Below are 20,715 nucleotides of genomic sequence, written 5' to 3'. Positions count from 1 at the left end.
AAGCTTTCTTCTTAAATGTAACCATGAACCAAAAAAAAAGATAAGATTTAGGTCTTAGAACATTTATAAATTCTTCTGTAGATTTTTTAGGAAGTGTGGGTGGTAAAATGTTCCAGTTATATTTGAAAATGGACTACTATATAGGCATTGTTTGGGAAAGGTTTTGACTCATGATATAATACTTAAATATACACATTTAAAGCATTAGATTTTATTTGTCTTTTCCATTCATTTTACTAAGTTGATTAGACCCTACTTATCACTAGGCTTTATCATACAGTTTTCAGGTGGAAAACATTGATTTAGTCAATAAATACTGAGTTCCCACCAGAGGACCTTATAATCCAGTTGCAAAGATATTTAAGAACTTTGGCGATTATACTACAGAGTGATAAGAACTTTAATAAGAGAAAGATCAGCAGGGTCCCTGACCCCAGAAAGTGGTTTAAGAAGATAGCTTACTTCTTGAGCTCAGTGTATCTAGCTAACTCCCTGTTTATAAGCTAATTCCATTTTTCTTTCTTCCCCAAACCTACAAACAGAAGTAACTTATAGAAAGGAAGGGAAAGAATACCCAGGATCAAGCAAACTTAGTATCTTATCCTGCCTGAGAAGATTGCATAATCATTCCTTCTCCCTCGCTTCTTGTTAGTAAAATGTATTGGCTGAGTTGCTGAATAGAACATCTTAAAATAATTTGTGTACTTTATTCAACTTACGCAACTTTTATTTCTCTTTTGTTCTACTTTGTCTCTCTTCTTTTGTAATTTCTTTGGTTTGTTGATTTGTGCTTTATATCCCTAAAGGAAGAGATAATCCCTTTAAATAACAGTGAAATAACAAATATTTGCTCTGTACCTACAATGTCTATGTGTTGTAGTTATCACGCTAAAACATATAGAAGGCTTAGAAGATCTGGCTCAAGACATAATGCTTTTCTTAAAGATTTTATGGTCCAGATTAGGCATTTGAAGTAGTTCAAGTGCTAGGTATTAAGCTGTTGACAATAAGTGCAATTGGAATTCAGAAAGATTTTTTTCAGTGGGATATTGGGAGTTTATGTGTAAAACAGTGTGGTATCTTTTAATGTTCACTGATAGGTTATGAAAGAACCCTGAAACCTCCATAGTTTTCTGTATCCAACATAATCATTTTCTGAGCCAGGTAACACTCTTTAAGGCTTTAAAAGTCTTTACCAAAATACCAAATTTTACTTGGAGTTAAAAAAGCCATTTCAGACTTTAATAAAATTCCGCTGTAGATCTATTTCTTCCATTCTCTATGTAGGTGATGTCTTCATTTTGACTAAATGTCTGTATGATCCTAATAATATAGCACCTGGTAGAGCAGGAGTAATCTGATCTGAAAGCAGAGTTAGTTATTGCGTGGTCCAAACTTCAAAGTCAACAGCAGAAGCTGGCTATTTTTCTCAAAGGAAAACATTTTAGGGGTAGGGGCGAGGGCCGCTATTGCATTCGAATCTAAGAATGGAGTTATACCTAGTTGGTCTAGAGATAATCTCATTTTCTAAAAGACAACTATATGATACTATAGAAATTTTCCTTGATTATTTGAAATTTTTTCTTTAATATATATACACAAAGGTAAAATATATCACTTTTAGAATGTGATGATATTCATTCACTTATTCATCCTTTCATCCCACTTTAACTTTTTCCATTGTCAAATTGTAAACATTATAAATATTTCTACCCTGTCACTAATATATATAAGCTTTCCGTTTTCCACTTAGTATTAAAAATAGGCAGTGGAAATTTCACTAGAGCATATAATATTGGTCTTTAGATGATATAGTGATAAATAATTTCAATCTGGGTCATAACCTCTCAGGCCAGAGGCCTCTCAGCATTTCTGAAATAAACTAGTCATGCATTTTTGTTAAAAAGAGGCATCTCAAGAAAACTGGATATTCCATTACTCTTCTTTTTAATCATTGTCTTGAATTTTCTCATGATTACTTTATAATACTGACATATGTTTAGCTGACTTTACAAATTTATGTACTATATATCTATACTTTACAAATTTATGTACTATATAAATTTGTAAAGTATAGATATATGATATCTTATTATATAAACATTTAGAAATATCTAAGTTTGCTCTTGCTTAGAATTTGCTGTAGATATACTAGAAGGAAAAGTAAAACAGTGGCTAATTGTACCCTTACAATTTAAAAATAATTTTTTGAAAAACTAAGTAATAGAGTCCTGTGGTTTAAAATATGACAGATGAAAAAAGAGCATATAGGAAAAGCCTGCCCCCGACACGAGTCCTCTAGTGACACATTTTCCCTCTTTGGGAGGAGCAGGGCTACTAGTTCCTCGTGTATCCTTTCATGTGCAGGCGTAAATATTCTTTCCGCATCATCTTTTCCCTATATCCTACATATATCCCAATCTTTCTTTTTTGTATGTGTTTGCTTATCACTATATCTTGGAGATTGTTTCATATAAGGACATAAAGAGTTTCCTTATTTTATGTATTTGATATAATTTATTTAACCAATTCTCTATTGATGAACATGCGATGAAAATTCTTCCATTTGTCTCTAGTACTTATATGATTTGATTTTCACATTTAAATTCGTGATCCATTTGGAATGCGTCCAGTGTGAAATGTGAGGTATGGATCTCGGTTACCTCAACATTGTTTGTTTAGCCACATCTTTATCCTTTCGCCTGTTGTTGGACACTTACGTTGTTTCCGTATCTTGATGATTGTGAATAATGCTGCAATGAACATGGGAGTACAGAGATCTCTTCAAGATCCTGATTTCATTTTCTTTGAATATAATCTCAGAAGTGGGATTGCTCGATCATATTGTAGTTCTGTTTTTCATTCTTGAGGAACCTCCATACCTTAACAGTGTTCACAGATATGGCAGTGGTAACACCGTAGTCATCATGTTGTACGTGACATCTTTAGTACTTACTTATCTTATAACTGGAAGTTTGTACCTTTTGACCACTTCCTCTAATTCTCCCTTGTACCCTACCCCCTGCCCTGGAACCCACAAATCTGATCTCTTTTTCTATGAGATTGGTTTTTAAATTTAGATTCCACATTAAGTGAGACCGTATAGTATTTGTCGTAATTTATTTCACCTAGCATAGCGCCCTCAAGGTCCATCCATGTTGTCACAAATGGCAGGTTTCCTCATTTTTCATGGCTGAAGAATATTCCATCATATATATACTTGTGGGGTATGTGTATATATACACAGACCACAATTTCTTTATCCATTCATCCATTAGTAGACCTTTAGTTTACTTCCATGTCTTTGCTGTTGTAAATAATGCTGCTATGAACGTGGGGGTGCAGATATCTTTTTGAGTTAGTGTTTTTATTTCCTGAGTATATTCCCAGAAGTAGAATTGCTAGATCATCGTATCATATTATCTTTTGTTAATTTTTTGAAGATCCTCCACACTGTTTTCTATAGTTCAAACACTATTTCTTTAAATAAGCTTTCTACTCCCTTCTCCTTGTCTTTTTTTTCTGAAATGGCAATATTTGTAAATTGGTTCTTTTGATGGTATTTTATAGCTCTAATAGGCTTCACTCACTTTCATTCTTTTTTTTGTCCTCTGACAGGCTAATTTCAAAGTTCCTGTCTTATAGTTTACAGGTTCTTTCTTTTGCATAGTCCATTTTTCTATCGATGCTCTCTATTGCATTTTTCTATCGATGCTCTCTATTGCATTTTTCATTTCATTTATTGTATTTTTCAACTCCAGAATTTCTGTTTGGTTCTTTTGTATGATCTCTATTTTTTTTAAAATTAAATTTATTCAGGCGACATTGGTTAATAAAATTATATAGGTTTCAAACATACAATTCTATAATACATCGTCTATGTATTGCATTGTGTGTTCACCACCCAAAGTCAGATCTCCTCTGGCACCATATATTTGACCCCTTTTACCCTTTTCTACCTCTCTCCACCACGCCCCCTCCTCTGGTAACCACCTTACTGCTGTCTGTGTCTATGAGTTTTTGTTTGTTAGTTTGTCTTGTTTGCTTGTTGCTTTCAGTTTGTATCCCTCAAATGAGTCAAATCATATGGTTCTAGACTTATTCCATCTTACTTGTTTAACTTAGCATGATATTCTCAAGATCCATCCATGTCGTCACAAATGGTAGTATTTCATCTTTTCTTATGGCCGAGTAGTATTCCATTGTATATATGTATCTTCTTTATCCAATCATCTATCGAAGGACACCTTGGAAAACAGTATGGAGGATCCTCAAAATATTAAAATAGTATATGACCCAGGAATTTCTCTTCTGGGCATCTCCCTGAAAAATTTGGAAACATTTGTTTATAAAGTGATATGTACCTCTGTGTTTATTGCAGCATTATTCACAGTGGCCAAGATATGTTCTGTTTCTTTGTTAAACTTCTCACTTTGTTTGCATATTATTTTCCTTATTTCATTGAGTTGTCCTGTGTTTTCTTGTGTCTCACTGAGTCTCTTTAAAACAGCTATTTTGTACTCTTAATCAGGAAATCACAGATCTCCATGTATTTGAGGCCAGTTCCTATGCTGTTGTAATCCTTTAATGGTGTCATGTTTCCTTGATTTTTCATGTTCCTTGAAGTTTTCTGTTGCTCTCCTCGCTTTTGAAGCAGGCATTGCCTACTAGAGGTTTTTCATAACTGCCTTTTGGATAGAAATCCCTTCCTTCCGTCCTGCTCGTCATTCTGAGGCTTTCTCAGATTTTCCAGGGTGCACCATGGAAAGCCCCATGTGTCTTCCACCCTCCTGTGGCAGAATTCTTCACCTCGGATGCCTTTTTTTGATCTCGTATCAGGCCAAGTGCTGACAGACTCTTTTGTTTTAACAAAAGTGGTGCTAAAGCTCAAGTTTGAGGTCTCTTTCTGGCCCTCAGATTTGGGCCATCTTTCTGCATGTTCTCACTAGCCATCTGCTAAAGCTCACTCTCACTGCCGCCATTGGGAGCACACACAGGGAGCTGATTACAGGGTGGAGGAGTGTGTGGGGAAGGCGCACAGTGCTGGGGGTGGCTGGGGGTCAGTTAGCGGGATCTGTCGGTGGGGCATTCCCAGCAGCTCTTGGGAAGGCTTTTTGATGGAGTCCATGATGCAGTTAGTAGGATTTGTGTCCCTTTAATGCCCTTTTGAGGGTCCTATCAGCCATTCTCGTAGCCTCTTCCTGCATGACCCTAGTCATACAGCTCAAGATTCAGTACTCAGGATGGGGCAAGAGAGAAGTGAGCTTTCTTTGTTCAATATTTTGGTTTGTGAAATTTATTGTTATATATCATTGTAGTTTATTCATTTTCATTTATCGAATAGTGTTTCAAAGTGAACATAGAACTGCAATATAACTGCAATGTATTTATTCATTCTACTGTCAGTATCCATTTGGGCAGTTTCTAGGTCTGGCTTATTATTAATAGTTTTGTTATGAACATTCTTATTATGTTTCTTTTGGTAAACACATGTACACCTGTTTTTAGATATATACCTCCATCCAGTTTTTATGTTGTGCAAATTGAGACACACATGTGGGGAGGATAGGCCTTTAGACTATTAAATGGCATTCTCAGAGATCCATTTAAAGTGACTGGGGATTTAAGTTGGTTAGGGACCACAGGGAAGAAACATTGGAGGCCTTTCCTCACTTTCACATTACCCTGCTATAGTTTTGAACCTCTAGTTCTGAGAACAGTCATTATATCAACTTGATTTGTTTATGGGGACCTAAGACGTAAGTGATCCGATTCATGGACCTGCTCGTTGTTGATTGGGTGACTATAAAATAATTGAGCAAGTATTACAAATAAGGAAAAAGTGTGAAAATTTCTTAAGGGCTTATTCTTACCATATTTTGATTTTTTAAAAATATTGCTCCCACTAATTTTTGTTATTTGTAACTTTTTAATGTATAATGATATTTTCATATATCATTGCCTTTCCAAGTACAATTTCACTTACATATAGAATTATTAGAAAAAATTCTTTATGTTTTCTAAGTAATTCAAATGTTCTTGAATTGTGTTATTTGACCTGTTTTGAAAACAACTTTCGACATTAGTGACATTCAGCAAGTGTTCACCATCTGGTTTATTGAAAATCATTCTGTAAAATTATTTATTTATACAAAAATTAGCAGCACTTTGTCTTTTGCCAGACTTTATAGTTCTGTTTAAAATGAGGGAATTTATTAAAAAGTTTAGAGTGTTATTTTCCCAAAAAACTGACGTATAGCTTAAAAAAAAAAAAGTTTTTTCTTCCTCATAATACATAGTATTTATAATCTCCCATTACAGTGGAAAACAGCTTATTTACCCCTAAAGTTATATTTTTAAAGATGTTATATTTTTAAACATGAGTGGAAAAGCTTTCCTATAAGGTTCTTTTAAATCTCCTCATTTATCTTTCGTTGCTTTTTTGCTGTTAAAAATCAACAGTTATAGTGTTAGTAGGAGCAGGGATTAATCTTCAAATAGGAATGCCTTAGAGTAAAGATAATAAAACTGCAAAGTTATGATGACAATGTTTTTGTACTTTTATTTGCTAGAAACTAATCTTAAAAGAAGACTTAAATGGAATACTGAATAATCTTGTGATTATTCAGAGGAGTGGACTATATTTTGATTAGGCTTGTTTTTAATGGAACATTGCTTACTGCAAAAAAAATTGGATGCAGTTGCATTAAAAGTAGATAACCTTCCAGTTTACCCAGGAGCTTGAATTTTGAATTTTGGTAGAAAGGGAGAAGTTGGTTAAATCAGTCTTTTGTAGGAATTTAAAGTGTAGCTGAATAATAGAATTCTAAACTAGTTTTATATACTGCCAAAGTGAGGAACTGTGGCCTGGTCATTTTGTTTGTAAAGTTGGTAAAAATATCTCAAGGAATTAATAGTGATTTACTTTAAAATGGAAAAAAAAATTGTGAATTAAAGAGCTATCTAGAAAGAAGCTAAAAGGAAGCCTGCAGACTTGAATAGTTAATGTAAAGATTTCTGTTTCTCATAAGTAAATGAAAACATCTTTACAGGGTCAACTTTATAAGAAATTTTATTCTGTTTAAAAGACAGATTTGTACTTTTAAGAAATTTTCTTGGAAGATTAATTATAAAAACTGTTCCACTACACTATAGAAATAGCCTGTAATTTATAATACTTATTAAAGAATATGTGGTGTTGTTTTTAACTGAGGATATAATCAATTTGAATACTAATTGAGTTTGTAAATTTTCAGTACGTTTTTCCTATTACTATTATCACTAAAATTAAGAACAGATACGATTTATACTATATTATTCCATCAAAAGATGTCAGATATTCATATCTGCTTATAATGTTCCCTCTAACAACCAAGACATTATGTAGAATTAGGGAGCAGGAAGAAATTATTTGACATGTATGAAATCATTTTAGATTTTAGATTTTATGTAACTAGAATTAGATTAATTATATCAAAGGAGAATTAAATGTAACCAGAAATTGATGTTATATTATAGTTGTTATTTTAAAAGCTTGTAATTTGTCACTGCCATTTAAGTTCTAGGCTAATCCAAAAGAGGAATGCTTTTTTTCTTACCATTATAATAGAGAGTTTATGTTAAAATGAACTTATCTAGGGTCCCTAGATACTGACATTGTCCAGTGAGCAAACTTCTCAAAGTATCTATTCTTTGGCTTTATTTTCATCACAAAACTAGTACATATTTGCTATAGAAAATTGCAAAAATCACAGAAGAATAACAAATAAAATCAAAATATTTTTGATCACATTTAAATAGAGCTATTTACTGTTATGCTATTGTAGTTACTCTGAATGCATATTAAATCTTGAGCTGTCATAGAGTGATAACATCTCCTCCCACATTCCTGTTTTCCCCCACGTTCTCTTCTTTATCTGCAAAATTTTCTTAGCTATTCTTAGCCATTGATCTTTTATTTCAGTTTTAGAATAAGATCTTACTATAATTCTGTTGGGATTTTTTATATTTGCATTGTTTTTATAGATTAATTTAAGTAGAATTAAAACATTTCCTGTATTAGTTTCTCTTTCATAAATAGTATAGTTTTCCATTACTTTGTCTATTTTAATGTCTTTTAATAAATGTTTACAATTTTCTCCATATATATTTTACATATTTTTGTTAGATTTATTCTTAAGTACCTTATAATTTATGCTACAATTTTGTATGTATTTTATCTTTTTTAAATGACATTTTCCAACTAATGGATCCAGCTGAACAGAAGTACATTTTTTTTTTTTTTATGCTAAACTCCTACATCCAACAACTTTGCTGAATTTATTTTCAGAGTTTATAAATTATCTTGGATCTGCTATGTGGATAATGACATTTAAATAATCAGTAAATAATTTATTTTTTTCCTTTTTGATTTTTATGTCTTTTCTATCATCACCCTCACCTTTTTGGTAAAATGTTGAATATCATAGTGAGTGTGTGCATCCTTGTACAGAAGGAATACTTTAACCATAATGTGTAAATTTTGGTCGAAGTTTTTTGATAGGCATCTACAGCCCTGGGCTGATAGCCAGAGCCAGGCGATGTGTAAGAGTTATCAGCTAGTTTCTGGATTTCTTTTAGAGTAAATTACTGTGTATGTACATTCATTGTGTCTGTGGAAGGAGGGGTCTCTTGTGTCTCCATCTTGCTCTATTCTCTTGAATTTGGAGTTCTTTTTCTTCTTCTGGAAACTCTTTTCTATGCTTCCGTGGTATCAGAAGCATCTGACAGTTTCTTACCTAACAGATTGGGTGGCCCTTTTCTATCTCCTTTGAACCGAGTCCTTTTTTTCTATCAATTCTATGTTTCCGAATTGATAGAAAAAGGTTCAGTCTTTGACCATTTTTTCTTCTGTATTTACATTTGTTAAGTGATCTCATTGAGCTCCCTAGCTTCAGGTACCATATATTTATTTAGGAAATCTCACCTCTTTATCTCTGTTCCAGATCTGTTACACTACAGAATCATTTATTCAACATCATTATTAAATTGTTTTCATTTTTTAGCATCCTCTTTCTATATCCATTCTTGTATCTCTTATCATTCCTTCATATTTTTAATTTTCTTTTATCTGTATTGTTTTGTCCTATGAATATATGTTGAAGATGGTTTATACCATCACTGATGTGATTTTCTGCACCTGCATGTCTGCTCTTTACCCCTCCATTATGAATTTTTATTCTCTAAATTTTCCTTTTTTTTATCCCTTCTTAATCGTAATCATTCCCCATTTTTAATCTTATTGAATTTTTATCTTAGATAATTCTTAAGATTTTACCTTTTATTTCATAGAGAACTATATTCTGTCGTTCAGATACGTCACAGTTTTCTTGATATTTTCTTCTGGATATCTTATTAAATCATTTTAACAGAAGGTTTTTCTTTTGTGTATCTGGAATGTTTCTTTTCCTTGGTTTCACAATAGATTTTAGACTTTAGACTTGGTATTTTTCTACTTTGTTACTCAGTCTTGAACAAGGTAAAATTTTGTCCAGTTTTGATGTTTTATTTGTTTAACAAACATATTGAATTTCCATGGTGTGTATGCACTTTTGTAGGGACCATCAACATTAGTGTACGACATGTTTTGGGTATGGATTGTCTTGTCTCTGCTCCATGTTGACTTGTATAATGTTTATATTCTCTTGAAGATCTACAGCTGGATAGAAATATTCTATGTCAACTGCCAGTGAATTCCAAGTTTTTAGGAAAATATCACCTATAGATACTCTGCTTTACTGATGAGATACTTTTTCGTAGCCTACATGATGAGTCTCTTTTTCTGAGTGAATGTGAATCCTGTCGTTCTCAATATATTTTGAACTCAGGTTTCTTCATGTTTTTATATCCATCTGCATTACTTCATCTGTGGCAACGCAGCTCCCTGTATCCAGGACACCGCCATTTGAGCTTTACTCTTAATCCAGATGTTCTCTGGGACTTCCAGGCTCTGAATGGATGTAGATAAAACATGAACAGATTTTACTCTGATGTTTCCTGTTACGTGGAAGAATCTCAGCTATCAAAATTTTTTATTATTTTAGACACAGAATCTTTGACCTGAAGGAGGGAGGGGGTGTCTTTCGACCTCATTTTTCTGATTCTATTTCCTGAGACCAGATTACATTTGCTCTCAGGTGAACCTGTATAGATAATTATTTTTTTAAATCAATCCACGTTTGTTTGCTTTGTATTTTTGGAGATTCCTCCCAATTTTTTTCATTGTGCTGTGTTTATCTCAGTTCTTATCGATATTGGGATTCCCCGCCTCCCCTCATTTATTTCCCTTTCTTTTTCTAGGTATTTTAGTGAGCATTTGAGAGAGACTCTTTAGGAGATGCTAGCCAGATGTCACTTTGTATATGAAAACTAGTACTATTCTTGACTTATTTTTTGATAGAATTCTTTTTGAAATGTAATATATACACTCCTGACCTTTTTATCATTGCCTAATGAAAAGAATTTATGGTAAGTCTGAATCATCATTTTGGAATCAATTATTGTTGATTTGCTATAAATTCAGTTATAGATTAGTGATTAAAATCTAGATATATAGTGACCTTTCCATGACCTTGAAACTTGTTTTAAAGTAATGTTCTTGATCTCAGCTTGCTTTATGGTCTTTTGCCTCTTTTTCAAGAGGATAGTGAGCCTTGTTGAACCACTTGACCTCCTGAGCAGTGTAGCGCTGTTAGGTTTCTGCAAAATTAATAAGTGAATCAAAGGCTGACTTAGATCTCCCAAATGTTTTTTTTTAACTCTAGAAAATCATCATATTCTCTGTTACCATGAGTGTTCTTTGATTTTGTTCACACTGCTGATAGATGCTTTATTAATTTAATAGACAACAGCCAACTCCTTCTGAGTTTCTGTCCCTGATTTAAAAAAAAAAAATTTCTGACAGTTTGTTCATGACTGTCCATTAATATCTTTGTATTGTTTTTTATTTTATTTTTAAAAGTAATGTCCTTGTTTTAAACCTGTACTCTCTTATATTCTGTTAGCTTATCAGGTGTGTCCCTCACGCCAATCCTTTCACTAATTCTTTACCTCCAATTATTTAATGTTTCTCCATTGTGCAGTCTAATTCAAGACCTCTTCTTATCTCTCAACTGTATTGGTCCTTTTAACATAGACAAGAGTAGGTGTCCATCTTAAAAACCCCTTTCTCAGCTTCAGCCCGGCCTCCCCACCTTCATCTGTGATCTTTTCTCCTTCTTTGCTACTCAGATTTCTTTAAAGAGTTATTTTGCTCACTGTCTCCATTTCCTTATCTACAGTTTGGCTTTTCCCCAATCCAGTTTGGCTTTTCCCCTCAAATTACCAGAACTTCTTCCAGCGTTCCAGTGACCTCCAACCTGTGTTTTGTTCAGTCTCCTTTCCTTAACAACATTCTCTTCTTCAGTTTTCGGAACACGCGTTCTCCTGATTTTCTTCCTTCCGCTCAGTCGTCTTTGCATGTTCGTTTTGTTCCCTACTCACTCTGGAGTCTCTCCTTAGACAATCCAGTCCCACAGTTTTAGAAACTGTTTTTCAATGTCATCCTTATAGCAATGATTTACAGATATATCTTAGTCTCAGACCATTTACTTCCTTAATTTTAGAGTTCCAGGGTGTCACATTAGCCACTCCTGTCCCTTCATCTCTTCTCCTACATCCTGTTCTTATCTTTGCTACTTCTGTGCTTTCTTTCTTGCCCATTTTGATGTTCTCTTTTAAGTTCATGCTTTCCACTAGCTGTTACAAATTTCTGGGCTGCACGTTGAGTCATTCTGCACATGTGTTCAATTTAGCCTGCAGAATATTTTGAAATATTTGACTTATTTGTCAACATTATAAAATCAGGAGGTTTCACATGAAATTTGGATTGTTGGTTTCTCTTGAAACATGCACTATCTGGCAACACCCAACCATCTTCTCTCGTGACAAGTAGCTGGAGCTAATTGGATAGTGCGTGGATTAAGTCATAAAGGAAGTCACAACAGTTTTCAAAGAATCATTGTCATCGAGACCACATTTTGTGTTCTTGGTGCAATTAAATTAGTAATAAATAACAAGCAGTCAGTTTTCTTTTTAAACCCTCATGTTTGGAAACTTAAAATTGTACTTTTAAATCACTTAAAGTTAAAAAGATGATTATAATAAAAAATTCCAAATATTTAAAACTGAAAGATAATAAAAGCATTACTCGTCAAATGTTATGAAGTATCTCTAATCTGATATCTAGACTGAAGTGAGCTAAGCCTTTGCCTCAAGAAGCCAGATAAAGACAGCAAAATAAATAAAGAAAATATAAGAAGTAAAGCTAAGAGCAGAATTCAGTGAACTTGGAAACACCACGGTGATCATCTTCAAAACCAGCTTTGAAAAGAAGTTAATAAATTATACAGGTCTCTATTAGACTGGCCAAGAAGAGAAGAGACTAAAAGGAAAAAAATTAATGTTAAGAGAAAAAACAAAAAGGAAACGTAACTACATGCAGAGCATGTTGTTTTGGGCTCACTCTTCTTATTTCTGTTACCTGGTCCCTGTCAGCCTTTTAAGTTTGACCCAGCTCCACAGTTTCAGTTGCTGTCTTTTTTTTTTTTTTAAATGGAGGTGAAATTTACATAACATACAATTAACCACTTTAAAGTGAACAGCTCAGTGACAGTTGGTACATTCACGGTGTTGTGCACCCACCACCTACCACCATCTAGTTCCGAAACGCTTTCATCACTCTCAGGTGAAAGTCTGTATTCATTACACAGGTTGGGTGCCATTCCCTACCCGCTCCCCAGTCCTCTGCTTTCTGTCCCTCTGGATCTAACTATTCTGAATGTTTCACATAAATGGATTCATACAGTCTGTGACCTTTCGTGTCTGGCTTCTTTCACTTAGCATAATGTTTTCCAGATTCATCCACATTGTAGCTGGTATCATTACTTCATTTCTTTTTATGGCTGAATAATATTTCATTGTGTGTATATATTATAATTTTTTTTTATCTATTCAACGGTTGATGGTCATTTGGGTTCCTGACTTTAGGCGTTTGTGACTAGTGCTGCTATAAACATTTATATACAAGTATTCCAGTACCTGTGTTCAGTTCTTTGGGTTTATACCTAGGAGTAGAGTTGCTGGGGAAGCTATTTGTTCTATTATTTGTCTTCAAAATGGGACTTGGGGAGGTGACACGCATATTTCTCTTTTACACTAGTGGTGGCTGCTGCTGTAGCCCACAAAAGGAGAATAGCCATTGAGGATCATGTAAAGGGCTTCTAGACATTTCATAAGAATATGCTTTTCTGGTGGACTAGTCTGTTCCAGAATTCAAACCATTGATAACATATTGTTTGATAACCATAGAATTATAACTCAGGGAGTCGGGTGTTCTTGTCAAATTGAGGTAAGCGGTTAAATTGGGTAAGTTGTCCTTCCCTCCTTTGAGGGTATTTTGCTTGTATCTCTTTTGCTAGTCTTCATAAATAAAATTTTTCTTTGCTGATTAGTGCTGAAAGTACTCTGACAGATTTTTACTATCTATATTCATCCATGTATAATCATTATCATAAAAAATAGTAAATTAAGAACATCACCACCTTAGGTCAACGAGTTGCAATAGAAATATTAGGTCGTTACACTTGCTGGCCATTGGACAGTGTATGTGTGTTGTCTCTTTTTGCTATAGCAGCTCATTTATATAGTCATTTTAATATTTTATTGTAATTTTGCAAATCAGAAAAATAGTGCCAGTGCTAGTGATAAGAAATCAGATCTTACAAACAAAACATAATTGAGAGAAAGTAGAAATCATCAGCCATGTTGAAAGCAATGCTTCTTTAATCTCAGTATCACATTGAACTTAAACCTGTGTGTTAAAGTATAAGGAAAAAGCAAAATTAACTAACACATTTGAAATACTAGAAAAACGTCCTCAATGATGGTAACGTCTCACGGTTATGTCAGCTATTGGCTATCAGATACTTTGGTTTCTTCATAAAACTCAAAAGATAAGTTTCATCAGTAATAAATTTGTATATTTCAACTCTCAATCTGGTATTAATTTGAATAGTAGATCTCTTTCTGATGGTGTCCCCAAGGTATATTCTGAACACAATCGCTTACATACCTGATATGTTATCCTTCTGTATAGTAAAAGTCGCCCGGGACATTGGAAGAGAATTAACATTAGGTGTAGAGATGGTGAGTGCGGAGTGTATGTGGAGAAACCTGAGAACATGAGCCCAGTGGGAACAAAAGTACAGGAGACTGGTGGTCCAGTAGGGTCCCGCATCCCCTCAAAGGTGGGGACAGAGGGATGTACCTTCTCTCAGAGGATACAGGGACTAGTCAAAGGATTGGTAGCAGTGTGGTATATGATTAAGGTGACACTGGAGCATGACTTACTTTCCTGAATATTCCTATGCAATAAACTAGATTTTCAAGGAAGGACAGAAAATGAGCTGGTGGAGAAAAGAGAATTTCTCTGCCAGAAGAAATAAAATGTTTCAAGGATGTGAATCTGGTAATATGTTAATGTCCAAGCATGTGGTTAGGAGTAAAGCAAACAGACCTGTTTTTCTGGAAGAAAGATGCTGTCAGAGTATTATAAACAATAGATAAGCAAATGTCAAACATTTCTATCCCTAAGAAAACATGCTTTTATTTTCTTACTGAATTTTCTTTGTTACTCACTAAATCACAGTCCCTGAAATTTGATGTTATGAAATTTGACAAGGGAATTTAAATATTGGTGACTGCGTTAAAATTCAGATCCTTAAGTTTTTTTTATTATTGATATAAAGTTTATTCATTTTAGGTGTGGAATATAGAAATGTCAAGGAACTTTGAAGAAACTTTCAGTAATTTGAACCATATATCTCTATTCTTAGTGAAAAATGAAAACACCCCAAAGGTTTTATGTGGAGTAAACTAGGTCTGGAAATGGTCTATACTGAAAGACCTAATGGCCTTTTGATGTCTGATTCTTTGATTTCGCTTTTATTTTTTAAAGAGGTGCTATGCACTTATAATTAGAAACATTTCAAGTTCTTTACTTGGGAAGTTAATTGTTCCTTAGCTTGCTCTGTTATGACTAATCATGTACTTTTGAATGGTAGTAGTGCTTGAAATTATTACTAAGAAGATTCACCTTGTTTAGTAGAGAAAGTTCCAATTTATCATGAAAGCTTTATCAAACCCCCAATGTGTAGTCATTCATTTTGCAGATTGTGGCTATGACGTGATCATATATTTATTACGTATTTAAGATGTTTCGTTTGAATAATTTTCTAAGTAATTAATGATTTTAAAATTTTCTGAGTAAATTTAATAAATTTCTAAGTAATAATTTTCTAAGTAATATAATAGTTTGCATTTCTTGCAACTGGTACCATTAAGTTTGAAGTTGGAAACTATGGATAAATTACTAGGAGGCACTGCCAAAATTGATGATTTTGTTTAAAAAGTTTTAAAAAGCTTTGTTAAAAAATATTCAGTTTTGCATTGATACAAACATTTGTGTGATTTTGGGAAAAATTATCCCTGTACTTTTGAAAGTGCCTAAAAACTGAATATAATTTTCTGAAAAATAGTTTTCTTAAATATCAGCGGTGCTGGTGGGGACCCATCTGTTCTCTTTCCAGCAGTCTGCTCCAGCATCTGAAACCGTTTTAGACGGGGAGCAGTCAAAGTTTCCAGTTTATTGTGAGCATTCCTTAGCCCCAGCGAGCATGCTGACATAACCTTCCCTCTAAGAAGCGCGATAGAAAGCTTGAAGAGAGGACAGAAGTACGTGGTGACCTTGTTTCAAGTTGAAAAGGAAATTCTGTTCCATTAAGTATTTCTTTGTAGATATGTCTTCATAGAACTCTGCATTTCTTCTCACAAGACCACACTGCTTTAAATGACTGACAGTATAATATGATGGTCAAGGGATCTCTTATTGACGGAGACATTTGTGACACTATTCACACAATAGATTTAATTTGTAGCATGAGATTTTTAAGTTTATTGGATGCTTTGAGGAATTCAATTAGGAAAACCTGTTTTTTTAAGCAGTTTATATATTTAGCTTCTCAAATTTTACTGCCATCAGAATTTGCTTTAGCCATGAAGTGTAAAATAAGTATAATCCTGATGGAGAGTTGATAAACTAATAAAACATAATGGTATTTTATTTAATGTTTTATAGTTAAGGAAATGATTTGAATATATAGTCTCTTGATTTTTCATCAAAAGAATCATATGTGGTTGTTTGTTATTATCTGCATTTTAAAGGGGGAAACTGAGGTTCAAGGATATTAAGCAGTTTAACCAGAGTGGCATAGCTAATATGAAGCTGAGCTGGGAATTAAACCCAGGCCTTTGATTCCTAATTTAGTGCTCTTTTCCTGATAGAATGCTGACTTTTACCTTTTGTGTCACTCAGTAGATTTTCTTTTGTGTTTTTTTAATGACTTGATTCAAACGATTCATAGATGGCAGTGTATATTAGATATGTGATCGCTTATTCTTTTTCAATTTCCAAATGGAAGAATATTCCCTGTCCACAGCTTCTGATTATTGCCCACCATCTTCTCTACATAGGACCAGCACCCCCTTCTCTGCCATGCTCATTGGATCTAGAGTGGGCACCTGATCCAAAGGCAGCACATTAATTTTACTCAGAGGTACAAAGAGCCTAAGGTCACACTGCTAGTAAGTGGAGATGCTGGGATTTGAAATTGTGTGTATCTGACTCTAAAACCCCAGTTCTTAACCATCATGCTGTACTGCACTGCCCTGCTCTCCTACTTGCTCCTGGGAAGTTGGAACTGGAAAACCTAGAGTCTGAATCAATGCAGAAGCTGAAAATGTGGAAAGCTATTGTGATGAAGAGTGGCCAGGCAGCCACCATGGGCCATATGCAGACTGAAGTTTTGAGTAGTTATGTTGATGCCAAGAGGAAAGCGGAGCAGATGCACAGAGAGAAGCAGAGGAGCTCTGTCTATTCCAGTTCCCTCTCAAGAGAAACACTTCACCGAGACCTCTCATCTTCATAGTAAATAGCCATTGTATATAGGTAATGTGAGTTGGAAGGCATTTAAAAAATTTATTTGAATAGTTTAGTTTATTTAAAAAATAGAATAAACGTGGCCTATATAATGTTATTACAAAGTATTTATTTAAAAAGACATTTATCTTAGAACAAATAAAGGTGAATTTAAATGTCTCTGCCAAAATTATCATAAATTCTTATTAACAAAGTCTGAATTAATATGGGGATGGCATACTTCTATATTTTGGTTGATAGTGTTATTCAAATCTGTTTATCCTTGTCCGTCTGCTTGCCCTGTCGATTATTGATAGAGAGGGATAATGAGATCTCTTATTGTGATTGTACATGTGTGTGTTTGTCCTTGCAGTTCTATAAGTTTTTTCTTCTTGGGTTTAGAATATTTGCGTCCTGTTGATAAACTGAGTACATAATTATTAAGTAATGACCATTATTGTTGGCAATATTCTTTGCTCTGAAATCTACTTGGACTGAATAGTAATATAGTCACTCCAATTTCGTTTTGATTAGCGTTGTGTAGTATATCTTTTTAAATACTTTTAACTTATTGGCCTCTTTAATTTTAAAGAGTGTTTCTTATTTGTAGTATATAGCTAGATCTTGCTTTTTCAGTCAGTTTGACAATCACTGCCTTTTACTTGGGATATTTAGACAATTTCATTTAATGTTACTAATGTTATGGATAATTTTAAATATAGCATCTTACTATTTATTTCTGTTTGTCCTATCTGTCCATTGTTTCCCTTATTATTATTTTTTTGCCTCCTTTTGGATTGAATATTTTTTATGAGTTCTTTTATCTCCTTTATTGGCCTGTTAGCTATAACTAATGGCTTTGTTATTTTAGTGGCTGCTTTAGAGTTTAGAGGATACACTTTAAAATTGTTACAGTTTATCCTTAAGTGATTTTATACTAGTTCATGTATAACAATTTTACAATTGTTTATTGCTATTTGTCATTGTTTGACCTTTATGCTATTCTTGTCACACATTTTACTTTTACATGTTATAAACTCCACACTATGTTATTATTATTTTTATTCAGTGAATTATTTTTTCATAGAGACTTAAATAATATTAAAAATGCCTTATATTTTACCAAGTTACCATTTCAATGGAATCTCCATCCCATTTTTTGTGTATATCCATATTTCTATCTCATGTCATTATCTTTCAGCCGGAAGGATTTTTTTTTTAGTACAGGTTTCCTGCTGGTGAATTCTTCCATATATCAGCAGACATGTGTATATCTGAAAAGTCTTTATTTTACTTTTTGTTTTGAAAGATATTTTCACTGGGTACGGAATTCTAAGTTGGGTTTTTTTCTTTCAGTAATTTAAAGATGTTTCTTCAGTTTTCTTGCTTGAGTTGTTTCTACAAGAAGTCTGATGTTACTGTTTTTCCCTCTGTAACGTGTCTTTTTTTCTAGCTGCTTTCAAGATTTTGTTTTTCTTTATCACTTGCAAATTGATTATGGCGTGCTATGGTGTAGTTTTCTTTATTTTTCTTGTGCTTGGAGTTTCTTTAAGTTCTTGGATCTGTAGAGTTATAATTTTAATTAAATTTGAAATGCTTTTGGCCATTATGTCTTTAAATAATGAAATGTCCCCATCTTTTACCCTTTTTCTTTAGGGACTCTAAGTACACATGTATTAGGTTGCTAAAAGTTGTCGGTGATGATTTGTTTTCTTTTTTATTGTTTTTCTTTCTGTGCTTTGTTATGGTTAGTTTCCATTGCTCTGTCTTCCAGTTCATTAATCTTTTCTTTAGCAATGTATAATCTGCCTTTAATCCCATCTGTTATATTTTTATCTCACACATTGTAGTTTTTCTACAAAAATTCTCTCAAGAGTTTCAGTTTGAGAAGGTAATTCTCAGCCTCATGAAAAGCTCTTTTCTCTGTTCTCTATATTTTAGTTATATTGGCCCCTGTTCTCTTCCTTGAGTTAACCACAATCTTTCCCTATCCCAGTTTCTCCATTTATTATTCTCTATGTTGGAATGCTTTTATCCTGTATTTTCTGTTACCCACTCCTTCTCATCCTTCAGTGAACTCTTACATTAATTTCTTACATTCTTATTCCTAGGTAAAGTTTTCTCCAACCCTAATTATAATGAATAATCTTCAAACCCTGTATTCTCTTTTGTTCATTGAATTGAATATTCTTTGTTCCCATTAGTATTAATTCAGTGCCTTTTCCCCCTGCTATTATGAAAGCTCCCTTAGTGCAGGAACGGGGTGTGATTCAGTGATGTTTTCTCAGTGTCTAGCAAGACACCTGGTACATAATGGGTACTTAACACACCAATGGCAAATGAATTAATGAAAACACATAGTAGCAGATTAACAGATGACTGAATTTATTATTAAGCACATGAGGATAATAATTGGAGCCTTTGGAAAAGTTTAGTATGAGGTGCAAGAAATGGTCTGTGTAATATGGATAACATGTGTTTATAAATAGAGATTGGCATCATAAAACCTATACAAGTCTAGGTGCCATAGTTTTATGCACTTATCAGTAGAATGATCTTGTTTATAATCAGTAAAAACATTGTGTATTTAATCTCAAAGATATCTTTAATCCTATCTTTAGAAATCTCTTGCTCCTACCGTATTTATCCTCCTCTTGAAATAAAAATCTTCTGATGGAGATTTGCTGTTTTCATGGACAGTGTCTTGGTAAGGAGGAAAAGAAAATATATTTTAAAATATCAAATGCAAATATGTATTTCATAAATACACACATATATAGTGAACACATATATATATGTAACATGAAGTCAGATGGGCTGGTTTAATTTCTCCTGTCATTACTATGTAAATTTGGAAAAATCACTTCAGTCTCCTAAACTTTATTGTTTTAATTTGTGGGGAGAAAAGTAAATAACTTTTCGTAGTTATAAAAATGGAATGGAGTAATATATGAACTGCTTTAACTATAATGAGCATAGTAAGCACTCAGTAAATGTTCACTGTACTTCATTTGCAAAGACATTTAAAAATTATGCTTACAATATAAATGTTATAGTTTGTAGGAGTGTCATTCACTAAAAATACTGGAAAATATCTATTGTGACTTTAAAATATATTTCACATAATTTAGAAATCATTTATGATAAGCAGAAAAACTTCCCTCGGTGATAATTATTACATTTATTTTTGGTTAATAAAATTTGCCTCTTGAAAATTTGATCTACTGTGCATAGTGATGACTGTAAATGAGAATATTTTCCAGCTATTTTGAAATATTGAACTGCCCAGGAACAAAGCATGGATGATATTTTGAAGGAAATATATTTTTTCAGCTTCATATTTCAGCCTTTTTTCTTTATTCCTTTGATCTGGCTTTGGTTTAGTTATCATTCTGCTTGAATGACTTAACACTGCCTTTTTCTTCTCCCTCGTAACAGGAAGTGATCCTGTACCTATTTCAGAATATTTAGGCTCTGTCATTTTATGAGATGACATGTATTTCTTTATTATTTACTGATGTACTACTGCCTCCCAAATAAGATATACTGGTGGATATGTATGTAGCTCTGCATGTATGATGTATAATTTACATATGGAACTTTTAATCAGTACATTCTTAAATATAGGAAATATAAAAGGAAATGACATTAAATTTAAGATT

The 20,715-nt window shown here is 33.3% G+C and overlaps 1 protein-coding gene across 13 annotated transcripts in view; it reads left to right on the top strand.

Annotated features, from left to right (window-relative positions):
• CEP112 (centrosomal protein 112) overlaps window positions 1-20,715 on the top strand; it is a 327,899-nt gene that overhangs the window by 85,928 nt on the left and 221,256 nt on the right. The window lies entirely within an intron of this gene.

Source organism: Pteropus medius, unplaced genomic scaffold (genome assembly GCF_902729225.1).
Source record: "Pteropus medius unplaced genomic scaffold, Ma_sr-lr_union100, whole genome shotgun sequence".
Classification (NCBI taxonomy): domain Eukaryota; kingdom Metazoa; phylum Chordata; class Mammalia; order Chiroptera; family Pteropodidae; genus Pteropus; species Pteropus medius.
This window is presented reverse-complemented; position numbering and strand designations above follow the sequence as displayed.